The sequence below is a fragment of the Lonchura striata genome, chromosome 5 (assembly GCF_046129695.1).
Source record: "Lonchura striata isolate bLonStr1 chromosome 5, bLonStr1.mat, whole genome shotgun sequence".
NCBI classification, from domain to species: Eukaryota; Metazoa; Chordata; class Aves; order Passeriformes; family Estrildidae; genus Lonchura; species Lonchura striata.
The window spans coordinates 46,307,631-46,331,029 of NC_134607.1; the positions used below are offsets into that span (position 1 = coordinate 46,307,631).

A 23,399-nucleotide genomic window follows, 5' to 3' on the forward strand; every position below is an offset into this window, starting at 1 on the left:
ATGATATCATAAAAAGCTACGTAGCTCACACACAGGCATAAAGAATGAAACTATTAAGTACTCTATTAAAAAGCTTCATGGAAGTTTGCATGCATAATTTCTTTAATTTAAACTTTTATAATCACTTATGCTTTATAAAAGTATGGATTTTGTATTCTGTCTCAACATCCCAATGTGCATTGCAAACATTTTGTGAAAAAAAACTTGTAATAGCACAGTAAGGTAGGACAATAGAAAAAGCATCATATGGCTGATGGAAACCAAAACAAAAGGGACAATTTTGTTTGCTCTCATTAATTTTTCATGTCTCAAATAATGTGGTATTTTTCTTTAAAAAACTTATTATATCCCCATAGGTTAGGGTTAGGGTAAGGGTAAGTGTAAAGTTTAAGGTTAGGGTTAGCCCTCCTGGCTGCCTAGGCACTGCTGTCTCATTGCTGTGACAGTACACAAGTGTCTCTGCTACACCTGATTGTTTGGAATGGCTTCTCCGTGATCCCTGGAAAGAGCTTTCACCATGCAGTAAACAGACATAAGTAAATTTGTAGGAATGCTCATGACTTTACTAAGAGAGATAAAGGGTGAAGCTGTTGCTGTACAGAAACTGAGCACTGCCATGCTATTATGTTCAAAGGACCCACAATTCCAACAAAGAAAGCAAAATGCCTCTTACCTCTTCCTGATCAGGTCAAAGCCAGTGTGGGATAAAATGTGAATAATTTTCAAGAACTATTTAGAGACGTCTCAACATGATACGTAAAAAATGCATGATCTGAAAATTAAATTATGACCCAAATATTAGACAATAATAATAAAAATAATATTTTTTAATCATAAATATCAGATAATAATTAAACATCAAGCAAAGAAACTTATTTGCTTAATTGTAAATATTGTTCAGATATAATAAAAAGAATATAAATTTTGTGAAAACTTTGAATATTTCCTTGAAGAAGGTTACTTGTAAGGTCTGCAAATAAGTCATAAAATGGAGCTGCATTGAAGAAATCCATTTTTAGATAGGAAAGATGAGGTTTCCGTCTCATTCTTTTACTGGACACTTGATCCCAATCCTCAGAAACATGATCGGTTCAAAGTGCTCTCACCAGCTCTCCTCAGAGTTGCTAGCAGCAGTGAGTGCTTAGCACAAAAGAGAGCTTCTTACTTGTGCTTCAGCAGCTCATGATCTTAAAAGCAAGCAAATAATACCTGGAGAAAATAAGACAGATAAAAGAACAAAGAAAATTAAAATATTAGTGGAAAGAGGGATTATGTGCTAGAGAAGGAAAAGTGGGAGAAACTACAGGAAGTCAGCTGGTCAGCAGGTTAACATTCTATTAGCAATCTCTGACAAATTTTGTTTTAGACTGAGACCATTAAAGCTGCCATTCTTTCTCAGAAAGGCTGCAGTTTTCCTCTCCAACTATCTGCAGCGTATTTTCAGTATTTTTCCTTACCTTTATCTGAAAGACTGACAGGGAACAAATACAGGAAATAGACCTGAAAAAACCAAATTTATTATTTTTTGCATGTCCAAAGGATAAAGTAGACTATTTTGGCAGAACCAGATCAGAAATAACTGTATTTATAGATTAGCACAGAAAGAGTTCACCTTCTATAAATTCAGATGGCTGTGTGCAAAGAATGCCTAAATCCATCCTTTTCCCTGAACTACAGGCAAAGTTTGGGGGGAAAATCACTGTGTGAAAAGGTGGGCAAGAAGGGGAAGGATGATGAGTAGGACTCCTTATGACTAGGTAGCTCTTTAAGAATCTGAAGTCAGCTGTTTCCATTTGTTCTTAAAGACGCTAAGTTATGCCACAGTAGTGAGTCAAAATACATTCCATATTGCAACCTGGCTTTTACTGCACAGCACTGAAGGACTGCTTCACCAATCAGGTGCTCCACTCAGGTAAATGAGCATGATCTGAAAGAAGTTGAGGTTAATACTATGAAGACTGTTCTTTGCTTTAAACCTGAATGGATGAAAGTAGCCTTTAATGATTGCAGTTAGAGTAAAACAAGTTGAAAGAGTCAACATTGCTGCTAGACGTTGTCCTGTATACATTTTCACAATGAGCACTTTGTTCTCATTTTACCTTTTGTATTGGTCCCAATTCACAGTAGGGAAGGGGAGGTAGGAAGATGATGAGGAAGAACAGTAGGAGAATGGCTACAGATGTTATAATTTCTATGTTTTAAATTGCAGCATCCAAATGTGCTAATGATTTCCTTTAGAACAATAATCTTATGATTCCTTCTGAAGAATAGTATTCAGGGGTGTACCTCCTAAAGTGTTTTCATAACCCACTTGATTACTGGTTTTGTCCTATACCAATGATTTACTTGCATTGACAGAAAAGACAACAGTGCCTGCGATAGTTTGTGGAAGAAGAAAGAGGTTGAGTTTCATTTTGAAGTAGACTTACTGTTTAAAAAAGAATTGTAAACTGCTTAAAATCTGTCCAGGTGGCATCAGCTAGATCACTCTAGCTGATTTCAATAACCTGAACTACTTGGTGCCCAAAGTCCAGTTCGTGACATTATAGATGGTATGTGCTGAGAAACTAAGCACTATGGGATTACTTTTTAAGGTAATTTGGGCTAACAAGAACGTGAACTGACCGGTTTTGTGTTTCTACAGCCAAATGCTGTGTTTCTCCACTGAGCTCCTTCCCATATTCAGAGCTGCTGGTATAAAACCTTGCTTGTAGTTTTCCACTTTCTCTGTGATTTCTTTTCTGGAAGAATGAGATGCTTATAAGAAACCTGAGGCTAAGGAAATGTCACAGTGAAGCATTATGGAAATCCAATATAACTGAAAAGGAGGGAATAACAACGAAAATGCAAAATGCTGGATGAATGCCCTCCATGCTTCAAAAAGTTAAAGAAAAAAGAGCTGTTCTCCATATCTGAAGTTTTCTTTCAGTATTGGGTAGGTAGGACCATTTTCAATTTTCTTACTGAAGTTGTGTAATGCAACTCTGAATTATATTTTAGTGTCCCAAGTGTCTCTGTCTTGCTTCTTCTGCCTTCTGTGAATCTTTAGCTTGTAACATGCCAAAATTTAGCTAGCCAAGAAAGAGTTATCTGGAAGACTATCTCTGAAAATTATATGGCTCATGTTCACCATTCACCAGTGGAGGAGTTTTACTGCAAAGAGGCAGTTATTTTATTTCTTACATATTTAATTGTGCTAATATATAGTAGTGATATTTTTGTCTGCCAGCTCAAAAGCTTCATTCTTTCAGTTGTTAGAGAAAGCAGCCTGAAGTACTCAAATTGTCAAAAAATGTTAAACTCCATCTTTTCAAATGATTCAATGGAAGATTTATTTCAATGGAAGAAGAAATAAGGCAGAGGGGAATCAATTTACATAAAGAATTATTTTGCTGTTTATGTGAGAGTCAACCATGCAATTTGAAATTAAAAAGGTAGTTGATGTAAGGGACACATTTTTGTGAAAATTCTAATGACAAATGTTTCCATTTTTCATCTGTTTTTCCTTATGTTTTTTTAAAAAACTGGCATTCTTATAGGCCTCAGCAATTCTAAATGCAAGCAAATACAGGGAAGAGAGATTTCTTTGAAGAGTGGTCATTTCCAGACCCAGAAATTTGAAGAATTATCAATGCCATTGCCTACATTTGAAACATAATATTCTTCCCAAGATTTCTTTTTTTTTTCCTCTATTTTATTTTCACACTGAAGTCCATTAACAATTATCCAATATCATACACCTAGCAGATGCATAATCAGTTTTTTTCAAGGGTATTTCAAAATATCTCAAAACCATGAGCATTTTTCCTTAAATTAATATATTCTTACTAAACCTTTAAAGAGATTACTTTCTAAGAGGTCCCGCACGTGCAAAAAATGTGACAAAAGAAATATAACAGACAATTAGGTACCAAAATCTTACATCCATGATGGCCCCTCCATCTTTCTTGGGAGGTGATGAAGGGATGTGCCTTGCTAAAAGAAATCTCCTGTGAAATCCCAGTTGAGCCATCTCTGCCTCTCCTGGGACTATTGCATTCCTGCTTATACCAGTGTAATTCCCAGCATCTTAACTCAATGCAGCACCTAGGAGAAGCTGCTTGCAATATTGCTGACAGAACTTGTACTTCAGAATCAAAGATTAAGTTTTGTAATTCTGGACTATTTTTAGTACTGCTTAGGCTTAAATTATGAACCCATTGTCAAAGTTAGTAATCCATTTGAAATCTTTTCCAAAATATTGTCAGAGGAGGGACTGAGCCTGATAACTTAATAACTCTTTCTCTCACACAGGGCATTGCCTATGCGAATTTGACTTCTCATCTGTTTGGAGTAGCATGAACTTCTGCTTCTCACATGCCTGAAAGTTCTGCTGTAAAGTATAGCCATGCTAAAACTGTGTCCTTTTTTTCCAGTTGGAATTCCTTGTCCTTCCATGATCAGCTTTCAAGATCAGCTGCTAACAGACAGCTCCTCCATTATCTCATTACCTGTCCTTGCACAAAAAAATCCCTGCCCCCTCCCCTCTCTCCTGTAGATGTGGGGTAGGACACTCACATTCACTCCAATCCTCTTATGTTCATCTACTTCATGATTGCCAGATCTGAGGGTGATGTCTTTGGAAAAAAAAAAAAAAAACCAACCTGTTAAAGAGGTCATAAATCATGCCCAAATATAAAAAACTACCCTCGACAAAAGAGGGAGTGGTTGCAGATAAAAAGTACTTATAAAAATAATTATCTCAGCTCCTCAGCCAGAAGTCAAGATAAGCAGTTAGGGGAGGTTATGCGCATAATATCACACTCTACATAATACACAGTATTTGGGTAGTAATCAAGGCATCATATTCCTGATCTCAAAATAGTGTGACTCAGTCAGTCATTGCCCCAGTGAGAAAAGCAGGACAAAAGTATTTTGCATTCAGATGAATACCAACCACTTATATTTTGTGACAGGTATGATAGAGGGTTGTAACACAACAGTGTCAAAGAAACATACAAGAACATGGAAAGAGTATTGGGTCTCAGACATTGTTGGCCAAATAATGTTGCTTTTCCTTGTTATTCTCATTCCAACACAGGAACACACAGAACTCTTCAAATGTAACAGTAAAACAATTTGATACATCACATTTGTGTAAACATAAAATTCAGATCCTCTGTCAAAGACTCAAGATCACATTGGGAAGCAAGAAACAGCAGCTGTCACAGCCCTTCCATGCCAAAATGAATACAAATTTAAGGAATAAAAAGGAGCTGTTAAAGAAAATGCACAGTGCAAATCTAAACCAGAACTGTACTCTAAGAAATTCTATTTTGAATGGAGGGACAAGATAGGGAGTGAGAAAGATGTGGAAATAGAAACTAGAGATTGGAACTGAGTAAAAAAACTGGCCACCTTTGGGGGCAGTGTGTTTGAAGCTACTCAACTGCATTTCAGCAGAAAAGGAGCAAAATTGCAGGACAGCAGAAGAAATATCATGCCTCAAAGAACTACAGAGGACCTCAGGAAGGACATTTTCTTAAATGTGAATTTCAGTAAAATATTGAAAGGAAAATCAAAGGAGTATGAAATAGAAGAAAATCCCTGCAAGAGAAAATAATCACAGGTTTCCTGAAGATTTGGTGGGAGTCTCTGCTTTTATGGTAGAAAAAGGAAAATGCAATAAAAGTTGGGATTAATATAACCTAGTCTCACCTAGTTTCCTCTCTAGGCAATTCAGAAGAATAAGCACTTTTAAAGTGCATCTCACCCCATCTTCTACAAGACTTTCAAAGTAAATCAAACTAGTGGTGGATTAAAAGTTCCTGTGTCTCTTTGTCAGCTAAAAGAAGAGTGAAAATGCTCAGATGAAAATATCTAGATTGCAGATGTCTACATATAATTTCCCAAAGTGTCTAAAACTCCACAGGGAAATTTCAGAACAAAAAGCTATGAGATGGAACAGTTTACACAGGTGTTCACAAGGTCCCACTTCGACATCACATGCTGCCATGTAAACTCAATCAGTTTGACATTATATTGGACAAACTTTGGTGTTTGAAGTACAGGTAAAATACAGAAGATAAAAACAGCAAACAAAAGCCAACTAAATCACAACAGGGGTGCTAAAATGCACCTGACATTACTCTCCTAATGAAACAAGAGTTGACCAGCATAGTCTGGAGAATACAATATTGTGTTTAAAACTAAACCACAAAGCTATTAGAGAACCCAGAAGTAGCACCATACTTTGGAGAAGCAAAGATCATTTGAAACGTAACTATGAAGAACAGAAGAGGATAGTGCAAACAATAGACTAGATCCAGGGCTTAAGCATCTTATTCAACTCAGGTGTCACAACGAAGTACCTTTGGGAGTATTCTTCACTTCTTTCATTCATGTTAGACAGTTTTCTTGGCTAATGGGAATTATTGTCTTTTTTCCTTTCACACTGCTTTTACCAGCTCTAAAATCAGCTCTTTGCAGAGTTTTATAGTGCTACATTGACATAGAAATAAGAAATGTACTACAGCAGAAGAAAGCTGATTTTTTTTTTTAACCTATAATATCAAAACTAATACATAGCTGGGAGAACTGAAAATCAATAATATGGTTGGAAGTATTAAGTTCTGGTTTTTGAGAGGAAGACCAATATGAAAAAATGAAGACATCTTTAGCTGCAGCCCAGCTTCAGCTGAATCAGAAAGGGATGTGTGACAAACTTGTGTCTTGGATTGTGACGAGTAGATGCCCAGAGGAAGCTAAATGAAAATTAAGTGCTCTCTGGAAAATATTAAGAAAAATTCTTAGCAGAACAGTCAAACAGCTTAATAAAAATATTTAGGGGTAGCAAAGGACTGAATGGATATTCACTATTTTCAGCAGTCATTCCTGTAAGCTGTGCTTACTTTCTCTCTTGTGGCAACCTAACCATAAAACACTATGGTCATGTTTCCTGTCTGGCAGAATAAGTATTTTATGAATGCCTACAAAACAAAATAGCTTTGGCTGGAAGGAGTCAGACAAGATATGTTTATCTTGGAGGCAGGCATTGCAGTTCAGAGTATTTTTAGAGCTGAGACTGAAATGACTACACTTCACAGAGAGTGGCCTTAAAGCTGGACTCCTGGGTTTAGGGCAGATCCTGCCAGACCTGAAAAGTGTGCTCTGGGCTTCCTGACTTTAGGAACTTCTAGAGATAAAAATAAACAGGACTTCAAGCCCATTTTCAGGTCTCATAATAGATCCAGTACAAGTAGAGTATATAGCAGCTTTCCCAGAGAGGCATTTAGGGAACATTAGGGAAGCATGGTTTATTGGTTTCAGTTGCCTCCAGACCTAATCACCAGCTAAGTAAAAATATTGTGTATATTGTATATATATTGTGGTTTTTACACAGTGACTGCTGTGGTGAGTGGTTGGTTTTCAGGTACCCGATTCCTGTGAGGGAACTGCAAAGGCACTGCAGTACAGCATGGAATCCCAGCGGAGAGTGTGTAAGTGTGCCTAGCCAGCTCTGTTGAAAAGAGGACATCTGGAAGTTTGGGAAAAGGAGAGAGGAGGACCAGAGGGGAGTCACCCTGACTAAGAAAGAAAAGCAATGTGTCCAGTGACAAAAGAGAAGTGAAAATAAAAGAAACAAAACAAAACAAAACAAAACAAAAAACCCAAACAACAACAACAAAAAAACCAAGACAAAACCCCAAAAAAACAAACAACAAAAAAAAAAGAACCAAACAAAAAAAAACCAAAAAACAACCAAAAACAAAACAAAACACCACCAACAAAAAAAACCAACAAAACAAATAACCAAGAAAAACAAGAAAAAATAAAAACAATGATGAGACAGAGGTGTGTGGAATGTGCCTCTCTGCCTCAAAAATATCTCCATCTCTAAGACATTGCTGGTACCATGCTCTAAGGATGTCTAGAATCACAGATTGCTGAAGCTGGACTGTTTCCACTGTTCAGGTAAAACATCTCTCCCTGCATGCTTGAGCTTCTTCATACTACCCCTCAGATATATGTTGTTGGCCACCATCCGGGACAATATGATGAGCTACACAGACACTTCATGCAATCTTGGACAGATGCTCTAATGTCCATGGCTTAATTGCAGGATTACCTTTGTTTTTACAGGCATTTGTATCTGCCTATTATTCTTCTCAGTAGGAAAACACTTTCAGTGTTTTGTTCTAAGTTAGAAATAAGAGAACATTAGCCTTCCTTCATTATCTGGTCTATGCATTTGTTTTGTACCCTCCATTTAGTGCTTTGCACATTGCTTCTCACAGCAGGGCTTTTGCAGGTTACAAGGAAGAAGGTGTTATGGAGGACATCTGGCCGAAATCCATATAGAGGACTGAGAAAACAGTATACAAACAAAATGAAATTTCTGTCCTCAATATATGCTCTGTTACACTTCTAAATTCCATATTAATAGTGTTTTAAGCATTGCCTGAATTGCAAATAAAAAGCAGTTTGTGACATGCAGTAGGGCCAATGAAATTTTTATTTTAAATGTTATAATTAAAATAAATGTTGTTTTTTCACCACTGCCAGAAGTTGAGTGTCTTTGCACACTAGTATTAGAAGCTAGCTGTCTATAGCTGAATAAATACTAAATACTCCTTTATAATGCAAGGTAGGTTGTGTGTTTCAGCTTTAATAGCTACTAACTCATTTAACTGGAGGGTGACATGAGGCTAATCAAAGGTCACCCGAGTCCTGGTTGATGTTGAATGGGAGTTGACAGCTTTCCAGAGTAGTGCACAATTCATAGGGAGCATTTTTTTTCCCTGCAGGAGCAATATTCATCTGGGATTGACACAATGCTGAGTTTCAAAACTATTAATTCAAATCCTTAAATACTCTGGAAAAGCAGACTTTTCAAGTCTTATCCTGGGGAAGAAGTGTTCACCTGACAAAGAAATTCTGGTCTCAGGCAAATTACTGAATTCCAATTGCAATATGTTTCATAAATAGCAGCTGGAGTCAGTAACCTGTTCAAATGACAAAATAGAGATTTTGTAGTTTCATTTTAAAATGACACAGACCACATAGTTTAATAAAAAAGAAGCATGTAATTTTGCATTCATAGGGACAAAACAATAGAAAACATGAGAAAAACCAGGAAGATATGGGAATATTTATATTTAAGAATAAATAAGAGATACTTCAAATGTGCATAGTCCTTTCCAAGCATAAAATCTAGCAGTGACATGGTGAATGTAAAAGAACAGATTAAAATGCCAGCCCTTGTTTTTTAAATCCCTGTGTCTGACAGCATCATAAGCCTGAATTCATGTGGTATATTTTACTACCTTTGAGAGTAAAAGTTTTTTGCTCAAATGAGTGCATATACACGCTCTCTGGCAGATGGAAGTGTTGTGATTGGGCATGCAAAGTGATTATCCTCCCCTGCAGACATGCTGAATGCAAGTGAGGATACATGTGAAGACATGTAGCCTATTTCACAATTATAAGATGTTACCCAGTATAAAAACACACCTTTTCAATTGATCTTGAAATAGTTCTCTCTAAAGAACTCTTACAGCCAAGGTTACGCTCGAGTATGCAACACACATACGCACACAAGCAGGTTCTCTTATAGTGTACTTTGGCAGATACTTTAATGCAATGTACCATTACAGAAATAATTATAGTGGATTTAACATCAGGTCAAGAGAAAATGTGAAACTCATCAGTTAGGGGGGAAAAAAGAGAGGAAATATCATACAATTAGAAAATAATTAAAATTGTAATGAACCTATCTCTGACGAGGATATTTGTCCATGAACCCATGGAGAGAGGGGATGTTCTTTGAAAAGATAATGAAGTAGAAAAATGCTTTGCCATGTGGCTACAAAAGAGATTAAAAAGTATTTATGTCAATGTGTAATAAAAGTAATTAGATAAGTTTTGCATCTGCAGAGTAGAATATACCCATAAATATGTCTGAAACCTACAGTTGCCTAAACAGCCAACTGAAATTCCTTAATCCTCCTTCTGTCAGTCAGTAAAAATTGTTCTCTAGAACAAGATCTCCAAGATGGTGACTATAATCACTGTGGAGGAGATGGTCACTGTACAGAACACACTGTCAGAAATGTTGCTGTGTATCTGTATCTCCATTTATAACACCATTCTGAATTTCAGCAGCACTGGATTGGAAAAATTAATGAACTGAAAAATGGTATGTAGGCTTCACTGATGCCAATCTACTACCATTACCACCACGTAGCAGGAGCAGGGTACCATACCTTCTCATAGGAGAGAGATGACAGAAGTAATTACAATTTCTAATTTTTACTTTCTAAGTACCAAGGAGAGAAAAAAAACCAACTGAAATTAGTAGTGATTCAGAAAGGTGGAAATGGCATTTAAAAATCTGAGTGAAACTTTCCATTCCATCTTAACAATATTTTTAAAAGTAATTATTGGTACCTAAAGTGTTTCATATTTTACAGTTTAAAATTTCAGCTTTTGAAACTACTGTGGGAGGAACTTGAGTGTCAGGGGTTGTGTAAATTTATCTGGTAGAATTCTCTGAGTTTTGCTTCATTTCCAGCATCCTCTCTTCACTTGCTTTCTATTTTGTGTCACTTCTATTAGTTCTTTTTCTGTGTAACTACATTCCTCTTTAGTATGCACCCTCTCAAATTCTGATATCATTCCACTTCTGATATCTTCCACTAATGAAGGCCACCATGAAGCCTTCATTATCACCACGGGCAGTGTTAGTTAGCCACTTTGAAACACCAGGAAGCTCAGAGTATCAGAGACAATATCAGAGCAGAAGTTTCCATTTTCCATTCTGCCCCATCTTCTCTCTCACCTTTTGAGTTAGCTTCTCATTGCTGATGAAGTAGAAATACTGTTTCAGAAAAGAGAACATATCCTCCCTTAAGTATTTGTGCTAGTAGTTAATGCATATTAAAACCAAATTACCTTCAAATAGTTCTCCTTTGCCTTTCCCCTTCCCTGCTATATTAGAAAGCTGCACTAAAACAATTTGTAGACTAGTTTTCAAAGGGCAAAGTCTCACTCAGGAATCTTTTATTCCTGATTAGCCTGACCACACATTCAATAAACTGCAATTAAAGATCTGCTCAGCACTGAGAGTGTGGGAATTAAAGGGAGAAAAACATGGCCTGAATTTTTTAATTTCAAGTATTTTTCCATCACAGTAATCAACGATATAAAGGTTTCCTAAGGAAAAAATCCACTCACCAGCCACATTCTACCTTTCTTCAAATCTATAATTTTCACTCCTATCCTTAGTTTGGATTTTGATGGTGTTGGTTTAGTTTTGCACTTTCAATATTTTTTTTTGGTGTTTGTTGTTATAAAGCTCAAGTCTATGAGTGGAAAGGAAATGTTTCTTGCACAAATGTGTTGCTGTATTCATCCTTTCTAGTGGTACCTCTATTGAAGTAAATAGATTAAATTTGCAGAGGCATAGTCAATTCCAAACACAGCAGGGACGTGATTTCTGGACAGCATTGTCCTACTTGTCCTCTACTGTTGTAGTCCAGTAGACTTAAAATAAGAGGAATGTGTGAAATTTAGTGTACTCTCAATCGATTTATGTGCTGCTTAAACAGTAGGAAGCAATTCTCCCTTTCTGTGTAGATTTTTTTCATAATTTTGACAGGAAAATAGTAAGGAGCTCACCAAATTGGACAGTGCAAATTATTAGCCATTTTGCATAAGAGAATTCTTGATTTAGCTTGTTTTTCAACAATTTGAGAATATCTATTATAAGGTAGTGAATTAATATTTCCTGAACTATCATCTGCTGAGGGTGAACAATATGTAATAACATCCCCAACCTGGTGGAACTAGTCAGTCAATATGCAGGTAGTGGGGGAAGCAACTCTTCACACAGATGTTAAGTAAAAAATAGACTGATTACACTTATATGTGATAATTAGGATCACAATAAGATAGCAACCCTACTTAAATAACTGAATTCTATTAATTCAAATGCTGAAGAACAGTTTTCTTAAATATGTTCCTGAAATATTTGAGATGGGAATGAAATAACAATCAGACAGCAGGTTTAAGATCTAGGTAGAGAGCAGAGGAGCTACACGTTTCTTTAGCTTGCAGCTCAGCTTCCTGAGGTCAGAGGTACCTCACCAAGTTACTTGAACAGTACGTACTTTCATTATTCCCATTTGCTTGCCTAGGTATGCTTGCAGTTTTTCAATACCAAGTTTTATCAAGTTAAACTTATCTAATCAATCCAAATAAAGTGCAGAGCCTGGAGCAGGGGCTATATGTTAATTTGCACTTGAGCTTCACTTTGTGTAATGCAATCATGCTGATATTGTCCAGTGGACAGCTCTGGTGACAGATGCAAAGGAGCCCTGCTAGTTTGTGATAACCAGCTTCTGCTTTGCCAGCAGCATGCAAACTAGCTAGCTTGAAGGCAATGCTCATGCAAAGGATAGTCAGAGCCAGACGCTGTCAAGGGCAGCAGACAGCTGATGATAGCAACACATGGTCCTGTGCTCTGTTTTGCTCACAGCAGCTCCCAGGAAAGATGAGCTGAATGCTGCTGATACCAGGAGAAAAGATGGGGTATGTGGCATGCAGAAACCTGCACCAGAAAGGTCCCATAACCATCCCTGCTTTGAGCCTTTTGTTTGGGCACTTTGAGCATTGCACAAACAGATGCTGGTATATGCTAATTAAAAGTACAAAGCGATTATTTATGGATATATCATTTATCAGCTGTACACCCAGCAGAGCTAGGATTGAGGAAGCACTGATAATCTCAGCCGTAGAATCCTCACCATGCATTTTCTGGAGACCAGGCAAAGCTCTCTTAGGAGGCAAAGGGTTGGCCTTTGCTGCTCCCTGGAGCTGATTTTCAGCATGGCTGACTTGCCATAATCCAACCCTTTTTAGTATTTTCTGCTTTTTGTGTTCACATTTTGCCTCTTTAATCTCTAAGACCCCTGTATCAACAATCCAGCCTCTTCCATTTTACTTTTCTTATCTCATGTGGCTCTGCTCTTCAGACTGTTTCACAGCTGTTCTGCACTACACAGTTTCTTCATCAGCCAAAGCCAAGGTTATGCAGCTGGGTTATGAACTGAGCCATGGGGAAGAGGGGGGTGTTAAAAGGGGGCCACAGAGCAAGTGGGTTACAGATACTCAGATGAAGCAGATCAAAAGTTGACTCTGGACCAGACATTCTAAACCTTTTATCTCTTTCCTGAAACAGAAGCCATTACTCCTTTTGCTCTCCCACCAATAACTTCCATCCAAGGGCCCCTAATGACTACAGTGGCAAGCTAATACCATTTAACAGGCAGTAAAACTCATTTTTACCACTATCACTGAAAATACATTCATCAACTGCTTTGCTTGGAGCTTATCCTGGCCAGAAGAGTTGTTAGACAATATGGTCAAAGTGCCCTATGACAGCTTGGTGTTGGATGCCCAAGATTAGGTAGGGATGATATAAAAACAATGTCTCCTCTTTTTCTCCTTGTATCTCTGAAACCTACCTCATCAAAAGAGCCTTTTCAACACAGTTCCTCCAACTGAGCAGAATATTATGCAGACAAAAAACGAGTTCTAGTGTTCTTTCCTTATGCTTGGGAACTGTCTGCCAGAAGTAGGAGAATGACCATCTCTACTAACATTACAGTTACTTAAGCATAAAGTTTTGTCAGTGAATAGAGAGTGGAGCTCCTGTTGCAGGACAAGCCTTTGTTTGAAGTCTTCTGCTGGGATTCTGTGTTACAGGAGTCCAGAATCCAATAATCTAACCTCTCATTTTTGATGTGTTAAATGCCATTATAGATAAATATGATTTGATGTTTTTTTCATAAACTAGACTTAAATGTAATCATAACTTTTCCTTCAAGACATAAACTGATTATTGAAACAATGAAGGAAAAATTCTATGCCTCAATCCATGAATTGCATAATTCTGTTAGCTAAATATAATTAATGAAGTCTTTGAAGCAGCATTGCTAGCTGCTTCAAGAGACAGAGAATAAAACAAAAGCCTATTACCATATGCCTAAACCTTTGGCTTTTGGCAGTTTGGTTTAGCAGTATTCTTTGGTGATTATTTACATGAGGATGTCAAAAATGTCAAAATTACCTATTAATCTAGTAGAGTAGAAAAATTCGGGCTTCATTTTACAGTCACCGAAGCTGATGAAAAATTTGCCAATTACTCCAGTGGCAAAAGAATAAGACACTTACTTGGAAATATTCAAACTGTGATAAGAATATACCAATGTTAAAATGCAATTCACTAAAAATTCTCTTAGGTTTTAGAAATAATCTGATCAAGATTTGGAAGAGAAGAATCTATCCAAAGTCAAAATATGTGTATAAAAAGCCTCTTTATTTGTTTCCTCGAAAAATTAATTCAATGCCAGTGTTATTCAGCATAAGTGAATACGAGACTTTATTTATATATCATATCTAGTCATTAAAAATCCCAGCCCAACATTGCAAATTTTCCCAGTTTAGGGCTGAAGTCAAATCAAGCCCATCCAAAGCCTTTTTGCATTTTTCCTGATTAATATAATTTGAAAAAAAAAAAAAAAATCATGTGTGGGATAAACTTGATAAAGTGTAATAGACATAAATGTAATCTTTCCAACAAGAACCAAAGTATGAAAACAGCAGATAAGAGAACTCCTTTCTATCTGGGAGGTTTCAGTGAGGTGTTGGTAAATTCCCAGACCTTTACTTCTTTGAACCATGCACCTGTGAGTTTTTTGGATTGCATTCCCCTGCCTTTTGTATACTTAATGGATTTTTTGGGCAGCCATAACTTATTCTCAACACCTGGGAATTTAAAAAATTGCATATATGCACCATTAGAATTAATAAAAGGCACCTGAACTAAACTTAAAACATTTTTATGCTCTGGCAAGCTTAAAAGTTAAGAGTATTAAAAGCATATTCAGCCCTGTTAAATCAAGCCTTCTCACCCCCACTGCTGACACCCCCACCTTATTCTACCAGCAGTACTGTGCATCACCCAGAGACCAACTGGCACCCAGAAATGCTGTCTGAAGTATTGCAGCCGTATGTGCAGGTGTTGAAAGGCATTTTAGTAGGGCAAAGTAAACTTCACAAAGGACCCATGGCTTTGGCTCGTTCAGCCTTGCTGTGCAGGGGAGGCCAGGGGCAACACTGACACCTTCTGCTAAGAGGCGGGTACATCCTTCCCTCGCTACCGCGGAGAAAGAAGCAAGATGCTCTGCATCTGCAGGAGTGGGTGGTTCTCACATCTATTTCTATTCTATTTATGTCGTTTCAGGCATCTCCCCAAGTCCTCTCAAGCATTGCACCTTTTCAATATTCAGTTTGATTCAAGTTGCAGCTTAAAAGAGACACAAGAGAAGGAAAACAGGGGGATGAGGGCTGGCAGAGGCCTCCATTGGAAGAACCTATCAGAATAAATGCAACTGTGTCGTTTCTATGTTGAGGTCTTTCAATATGTAGAAGTTCAGTTGCAAAATAATACCAAATATGGGAATTAGATTCAGAAAGTCATTAGGTCATTGGACACTGCAGATAAAGAGCCTGAGGAAATAGACTCGTTTTTCCAAAATAATAATTTATAAAGAGACACAGATTTAACTGCAAAGAAAGAGTTATAAGGTAGCTAAAGGAGCAGAAAATAAATAAAAATGCTTGGGCTAAGTGAAGAAAATTTTGCTTTACATGTGCAAGTTGTATCACGTTGCTTACGGGGAGAAAACCCAAAATAGAAGAATCTAAAAAATGGTGTTCACTGGAGTGAGTGTAATGGGATTCTGTTTGCTGCAGGAAATCTGAAAAAACACAATGCACTGGTTTTCCATTCATATTACCATAGTCACAAAATCCACTTAGTGCTAGTGACAACAGTTTGAAACTCCTGTTTATGTTTTGTCCAGGACAAGCACACATCTCATATCAGTGTAGGATTGGAGTATATATTATAAATTATAGTAAAATCAAGTTACCAGTGAGTGGATTAAGAATAAAAGGCACTTGATATGCTCAGATAAATATCCGGCCCTTGTTCTCCCTAAACACATACATCACAACAGGTCAGGCTTCATACAGAACTCAGATTCCTGCCAGGCTGGTTTCTTTCTGAAGCTGTCTATTCTGGAGGTAGGAAATCAGAGAATGAGTTGTGGGAAGCTGGTCTTTTTTCAGCCAATGCACCAGAGATACCTTGAAAAGGAAAGTACAGGACAGGCAGATACATGCTGAGTTTCAGCCTACAACTGTATCAGGGCTCAGCTGCTATATTTATTTATTTGTTTGTTTATATGTATATATCTAACAGCTGCAAAACACTTCTTCTTTATCCCACACAAGAAATAAATAACTTCATTTTTCACTTTCTTTGCATTTAGGATGAAATTATGTTTCATAACTGATAATATGGGGCTCAGGAGTCCTACAGAATAGTAGTTGTGAATAACAGCATATATTCACTTATTTTTTTAGCTAAATAGCCACAGTAGTCATGAAAACTATTTTAATTAACTGAAGGGATCAAAGTTCCTTTTTTAGAGAGTGGCTATCTCAAACATCCTAAATTCAGAGTCATAGAACCATAGGATAAGCTAAGTTGTAACGGGCCCAATGGAAAAAGCAAAACCAAAACCAAACAAAGCCAAGACATAAACAAAAACAAAAGCAAGTAAACAAGCAGAAGAGAAACATTTGCTTTTTTTTCTTTTTTTTTTTTGCTTTCTTCACTATCTAAAGGTTAAAAGCAGCATTGATTAGCAAGGAAGAAAATTAAATGCACTAGAATTCAAAATCAAGATGCAGTCAGAAATTGTTTCACTATACCAACTCATGTTTAGCTTTCTGAGGCTTTTTTTTTTGCATCATTAATTCACACCAAAATTTCTCATTTTTAATTGGTACTGAAACACTGACTTTACTATGCTTGTGCACATGGTAACTCCAGTTTTCTTTCCTGTGAGAGAAAGATCCTCCTAAAGAACAGTTAGACTAAAATCCAGCTGTTCAGCCTTGCTGTGGACTATCTGAGCAACATCTCCCCAGACTGCAGTATCAGCAGCAGAACATACCATACATTCTGGTATTTGAAAATTTTCTCTGTGAAGAAAACCATTAATACTCACTACAAGAATTTCAGAACAAAGTCATTTAACAGGATAAGCATTGGGAAACTACCAAATAGACCTGATTTGTGCAGAAGTCTATATCCAGCAACAATTTTGGTATATGGAGATTGATTTTCATGTGGGATCTCTGTCTCAGTTTAGCTTTCATTCTTTCTTATACAGCTTTTATATGAAAAAAGCCTGGGTATGAAAAGTAAGATTGGCCATTTCAGTGGCTGGTTTTTATTGCACACTTGCATTACTGACTGATGCCATTACTGCAGCTGTATACAACTTCAACAACAGCATATCTTTTTTGCACAAATGACATTATTTCTTTGTTTTTCTACAGAATACAATACCTTACTCTCCTAATAAATTATATATCAGAAAAAGACAGAAATTTGTATTAGTTTCTCTATGTTTTTTCCACATAGTCTATTTCAAGTAATTGAATGATGAGGAGTCAGTTTATTGTCTGATGGAAATTTTCATTTTTAGCGTGCAACAAAGCAGTTGCAGAACATAACTAGCTCTATTAAAATTTTAAGAAATTTTTTTTAATTTCTAGAACATCTCAGGAAATCTATAAAAAAATGTTATTTATCTAAGTCCAGTAACATAGAAAATAAAGGGAATTATAGGTGATTTGTGTAATGGACTGCATTTTCCACATCATCAATTATTTAGTTTTCTATTTAGGAAAAATTTTGTTGCTATGAATTAATCCAAAATGAAAACCAAGTCCAAGATTAAAAAATATAAATCTTTAAATCAAAGCACCCAGCATTACATCCTTTGAAATATCCAGCTTTTTAAAAGTTGAACAGTTAAAATATCAATGGCTATGATCCAGAGGTGCCTGTCTGTAATTTTTGGAGAATAATCTCATATGATAATGAAAAATGGCAAGGATAAAAGTTAAGGAAGAATACAGAACAGACCAACACCAGGAGAAAGATCAAAGTATTGTGTAGAAGAGCACAGAGTAAAAATTGCCAAAGACAGGAGAGCACCAGCAAGATGCACACCAGTACCAGATTGGGCAGCAACCTAGTGGGCCAGAACACAATGTCCTTTGCTGAGCATACAGTAAAATTAGAATGATGGCAATATGACACAGCTGAGACAATGCTGGGATAGAGTTCACTATGTAGTATATAGCAGGGGCCTTCCATTCAGCTTCCTACACTTTACCTTTCCCAGAAATACAATGACATTTGCATGTGACAGAAGAATTGAGCATCCATTAGTCTGCCATCAAAGACTGCTAGGCTGGCAGGATAGAGCAGTGCCCCTGCTAAGGTCATATATTTTTCATTTCTCTCTTAATGTTCATAAATGCTTTCATACATTTCTGACATTGATAGAGAAAAACTGCAATCTCAATAAAAGTATTCAACCCTGAAAATTAGACTCAAATTTATGTGACAGTTTTGAAACATGATGCCTCATTCCAACAGACACACATCTTGGAAGCACTGGTAAGGCATTACTTGATTAGGTTTCTCATGATTACAACACACTGCTATACAATCTAGAAGGAGTTCAGAATTACCCAGTCTCCTCATTTTTATGATGCATTATACTTTTGCTTTTGTTGCTGTGCCTCCAATATTCTTATAGTATTATGTTTCTTAATTTGAACTTATTTTCCAGGTCATCAATTCAGTTGTCAATACTATTGTCCTCAGGATTTACAACCAGATCGCTGTTTTTCAAGCACTATTTTTCTCTGTTTCTCGTTTTGCCTCAGCTTTCTATAATCTGAAACTAATATTTCTATTGTAGTCATATAAACTGAATCATTCACTGCAGTCCTGTCACATTGAGCAGGACCAGTTTTACTTGGTAAATGAAGTGCATGTTTTCAGATGCCCAGATATTTTACATAATAGAACAAAATGAAATGAGATCAAATCATACCAGATCAAATAGAATTGGAAAGGAAGACCACTATTCTCAGAAGATATTTAGTTCTGAAATGTCTGTTCAGAAAGTAATCCTCACTGCATTTATTCACACCAGGAATAACATAAAAATTTTAAAGTCCAAATCTAACCATAACAAACTCTTGACAGTATCCCAGTTCTACATCCCTCAAAAATTTTGCCTACTTGGAAATCAGAACAGGGTGCAGAGATGTCCCTGCAGCGTTGTTGATACTGTAATAGCTCCCAGGACAAAGAAGTTGTTTTTTCACAGTCTGGGTGTGTAAAAACATGAACATGAACATGAACAGGTGAACCATGCTGCCTTCTCAGCAGCAGCCAAAAGGCTTTTTCAGAAGTCCCTAGAGGACTTTAAAGCTGGTTGTATCAGAGTACTGGCTGGGAGAGAGCTAATGTTCTTCATAGTAGCTTGTTTGGGACTATGTTTAGAGTTTGTGTCCAAAACAGTGTTGACAACACAATGAAAATTTTAGCTATTAGTGAATGGTACTTACACAGGATCAAGGATTTTTCTGTGTACAGAATGTGTAAGTTCTTCATTTTGTCCATGACAGGTGTAAGTAAAGAATAGACAATGTCCTCTTCTTTGCTCCTGTATCTCCTGCAACAAGATTTTTTGAAAAGTACATTAAAAGTTTGCTCCTCTCAGCCTATATATAAAATCCAAGTGGCTATAAAATATTCCCATGTGTATCATCCCTAAATCTCCTTGCTATCTCTAGGTCATGTGAGAACATCAAATTGTGCAAAATTGGTGTACTATAGACAGATAGTGAGTACCAACATACACAAGATTCTGCTTTATCCTGGCAACCGAAGTTCTGGAGACAGAATTTTTATGGGAAAAAATGCCTCTAATAAATATTTTCTGGGTTATGCAAACTGTTCTCTTCTTCTTGTCCTTGAACCTATCTCTTCCAAGGCTACATCTGTTTTGAGTAGGACTCTTCTCAGCCACCACTGACAAAAGTCCTGATATGTCCACATGCCCACACTGAGACGCACAAAGCTATCTTTATTTTTTTCTCTCAGTGAAAGAAAAGGAGAATAAGGGAATAAAGGTAAGAGGTGGAACCTGCAGCAAATGTTTCACGGTTCAAGCCTGAAGGATCAGGGCAGGCTGCCTGTCATGCAAAGCATCAACAGCAAACCCCCAGACAACCCTAAGGCAGCAGTAAGGAGCGAGCTGGCTAGAAATGGGGTTTTAACAGATGGTTCTGCTGGAGCAGATTGAGCTTCACAGACTTGATATCTCACAACAAGAGATGCAATACAAAAATGAATCCAAAGCTTGCATGAAATTAATGAAGTTGGAGGAGAAACATTCATTCTACATTGGAGTAGGGTATATTGTTATGTTGTCTTCTGGGTAGTTATGATTAGGCAGACTATGAACTGTAGCAATGAAGCTGAAATGCAGTTGGAACATGAGGAGTTTTGGCAGAGGAAGCACTGAGAATTCTGGTAGTCTTTTGGGCATGACTTATCGATGGAAGTTATATAAGGATTGTGAAATCAAAGTTGTGTCAGATATCAGCTAGGTGACATTAGAGATGAATGTGAGACATGATGTGAGGATACTGGAGTTGTGGCTGTTAAACTCTCAAATCAAATGTTATACTCCCAAAATATGTGACAATCAAGTTATCATGACCCTTCTACATGACATTAGCTCATCTATTGTGCTCGCATTTCCAGAAAGAAGCAGTTTAATTTTATTTAATCTTCTGTAATAAGTCACAAAATGCTGGACTATTAATTGAATAGAATGCCTTTGATCAAGCGTTCTTTGGCATAGTTTTTCCTTCCAGTGTGTCTAAATATCTTAAAAATAGCTTTCAGCTCAATTACATATCAATTTGAGCCAGGTTAGAGTTCTTGTGTTCCATTGATATGTTAATCCCTCTCTCAGTTTATGTCAATTTAGGAACTTGCTACGTCCCTGAATATTTTGGGCTCAAATTAAAACTGTTCAAACATGACAATATTTCATAGTTTTAACAAATTAATTGAAATAGGTTAGCAATCTCATTGTAAGCTGCTGAATTTGTTTATCAATATGATTATACTAGTTATACTTTTAATCCACATTTGTTGTAAATACATATGGAAAACATAGTAGAAAATTAAAACAAAGACCATGAGTGAAGCTTCATTTGCTGCAGTACGTTCAGGTGGTCAGTGTTTCACCAGTATGACAGGGATGGAATGAGCTCAATTAGGACAGGCAGGTTTCACCCACTGAAGCTGTTTGGCTGTGAGCAGCTAGCTGCAGGACCCTATGAACTTTCAAGTTCCCTGGGTTAAGGAGAGGATTGCTCTTAGCTCCTGGCTCTGAAGATGAACACAGATATTCATAGGTGATGGAGCTATTACAGTGGCAAATTTTGTGGTGCCAGACTTCTAAGACTGGCCATTTTTGCCCTCCAGTTGTTCTATCCTTTATATACTCCAGCAAATGGTAGGTAACTTGGGTATGCTGCAGAAAGGTTATTTGGCAGCTGAAATTCCCATTCTCAGTTTATACCTTCAAAGTTAAGACAGCTACCTTCTCGAAAAAGCAAATTTTCTCTTATGGGGAAAAACCCCACATACATATATCTCCATATACAAATCCATATACACAGACTTTTGACATCTTTAAGTGAGGAAGTTTTTCCTCCACCTTTTTTCAACTCTACAATGATGTAATGACCTTGTTTTGGAAAAACAGCTCTGCCTATGAGATGGGATCTTTCTATGCTACTGGAGTACTTGACCTCCCCAGTCACTTCTGTGCAGTGGATAGCTCAGTGTCCATGGCCCTTCATTCCCATTTTTACCTCTCTGGGTGGAGAAAGAAAAAAAAAAAAAAAGCTTAGGCAGATCTGCACTGCATCAGCCTGTCTGTTACAGAACAGTTAAATAGATGTATTTATACATTCATATGTAGGAAAGGAAAAGTTGGCAGAATACATGGGAGCCTACCTTGACAGCCCAAACTGGAGAGAAGGTTTGCTTTTGGATTTTTTTCTGATCTTCATTTTTCTTAAATATAAAAGACTGCTTCATTCTGCCTAAAAAATCCTACCCAAAACCACTGATCTGAGTAAAGCAGAAGGGAAGGTGTATGTATAAGGTTTATTCTGGGAAGTCTTTAGCTGCACTAATATTGTGCTCTGAGGAGTTTAACACTATTTTATCCAGTTGCTTTTAAAGTTTGATATTCACAGACATTGTAGAAGAAAGACTGAGCACACCCTCTGAGTAACTTTCCACTTTATTTTTAGTCTTTCTGCATCAAGTGACAGGGGGGAAGTGAGAAAGGCAGTTGCAGTGGGGGAATATTTTAGAAATGTCAATAGACTGTCAGTAAAGCCCTAGAAACCAAAGCTGTGAGCTGCTTTCATTCCCTGCCCCTGCTCTGAGTCCTTCTATGTCCCAGTCATCATACACAAAGCTCTCACTTGGAAGAAAAGATTTGTGGCAAAACTACCACTGCTGCAAGGCATTACCAAAATACTGGCTCCTTGGGGCTAAGAGGTATCAGTGCACTTCATTAGCCATTAAACTGAATAGGTAAAGAATGGGTGGAAAAAGCCTCATGTAGTCCTTTGCAATAATGAAGGGTTAATAAGTATTTAAGAGTTGCAGGTATGAACAATACTTGCTTTGTTGCTATACATGCCCACCACTTCAAGGCTATAAGCTAGAGTGGTAGGTAAGTAACCTAACTGCCTGCTGGGATTTTTAACAGCTCATTAAAAATTTATTGAAGAGCTATTAATAATTTATTAACTTTATACACATTTTTAAAGGTACTCTTAGATTAAAAGTCTAATAGAATAAACTTATGATAGAAAAACAAATTGGGCATTTACCTTAAAAAAAAGACCTTATTTAATTAATCCAAATAAAAATTAAAGTTGTTTTGTTTTAATGGGAGGGAGAGGAAAGGAAGAAGCTCTTCTGTTTTGTTGAACTAAGTACAAAATTTACAAAATCCTGTTATTTTAAATAAAAGGATATTTTAAAACTAGTCTTTGAAATAGGAGGAACATTCTACAGAGATTGGGCTTTTAAGGAGAGGTGGGTGGGTTTGGAAAACCTGCCTAAAAGGGATGGGATGAACATGACTTGCTGTATGGCATTGAGACAACTCTGCTTTATTTCTGTACTTCAGAAGAGTGTTCCTTACTTGGTTTTTTTAGTTTCATTGTAGAAAAGGATGGTGTGAGCAGCAGTGTCACTCACTGTTTCACAAACATTGAATAAAATATTTGTCTTTAAAATATCTTACTGTAAGATGTCTTTTTTCCTGTTGGCTGACTTACACAAGAGTTGTGAGCAAACTGTTTTACTG

At 36.9% G+C, this 23,399-nt stretch overlaps 1 long non-coding RNA gene across 1 annotated transcript in view; it reads right to left on the bottom strand.

Annotated features, from left to right (window-relative positions):
- Nucleotides 1-22,044, bottom strand: part of LOC144246271 (uncharacterized) — a 164,856-nt gene extending 142,812 nt beyond the window's left edge. The window contains exons 1-2 of the long non-coding RNA XR_013339946.1: nt 22,025-22,044; nt 19,552-19,658 (exon numbers count right to left, since the gene is read on the bottom strand). This is a non-coding gene — a long non-coding RNA (uncharacterized LOC144246271). The remainder of the gene's footprint in view (nt 1-19,551; nt 19,659-22,024) is intronic.
- Nucleotides 22,045-23,399: the final 1,355 nt, after the last annotated feature.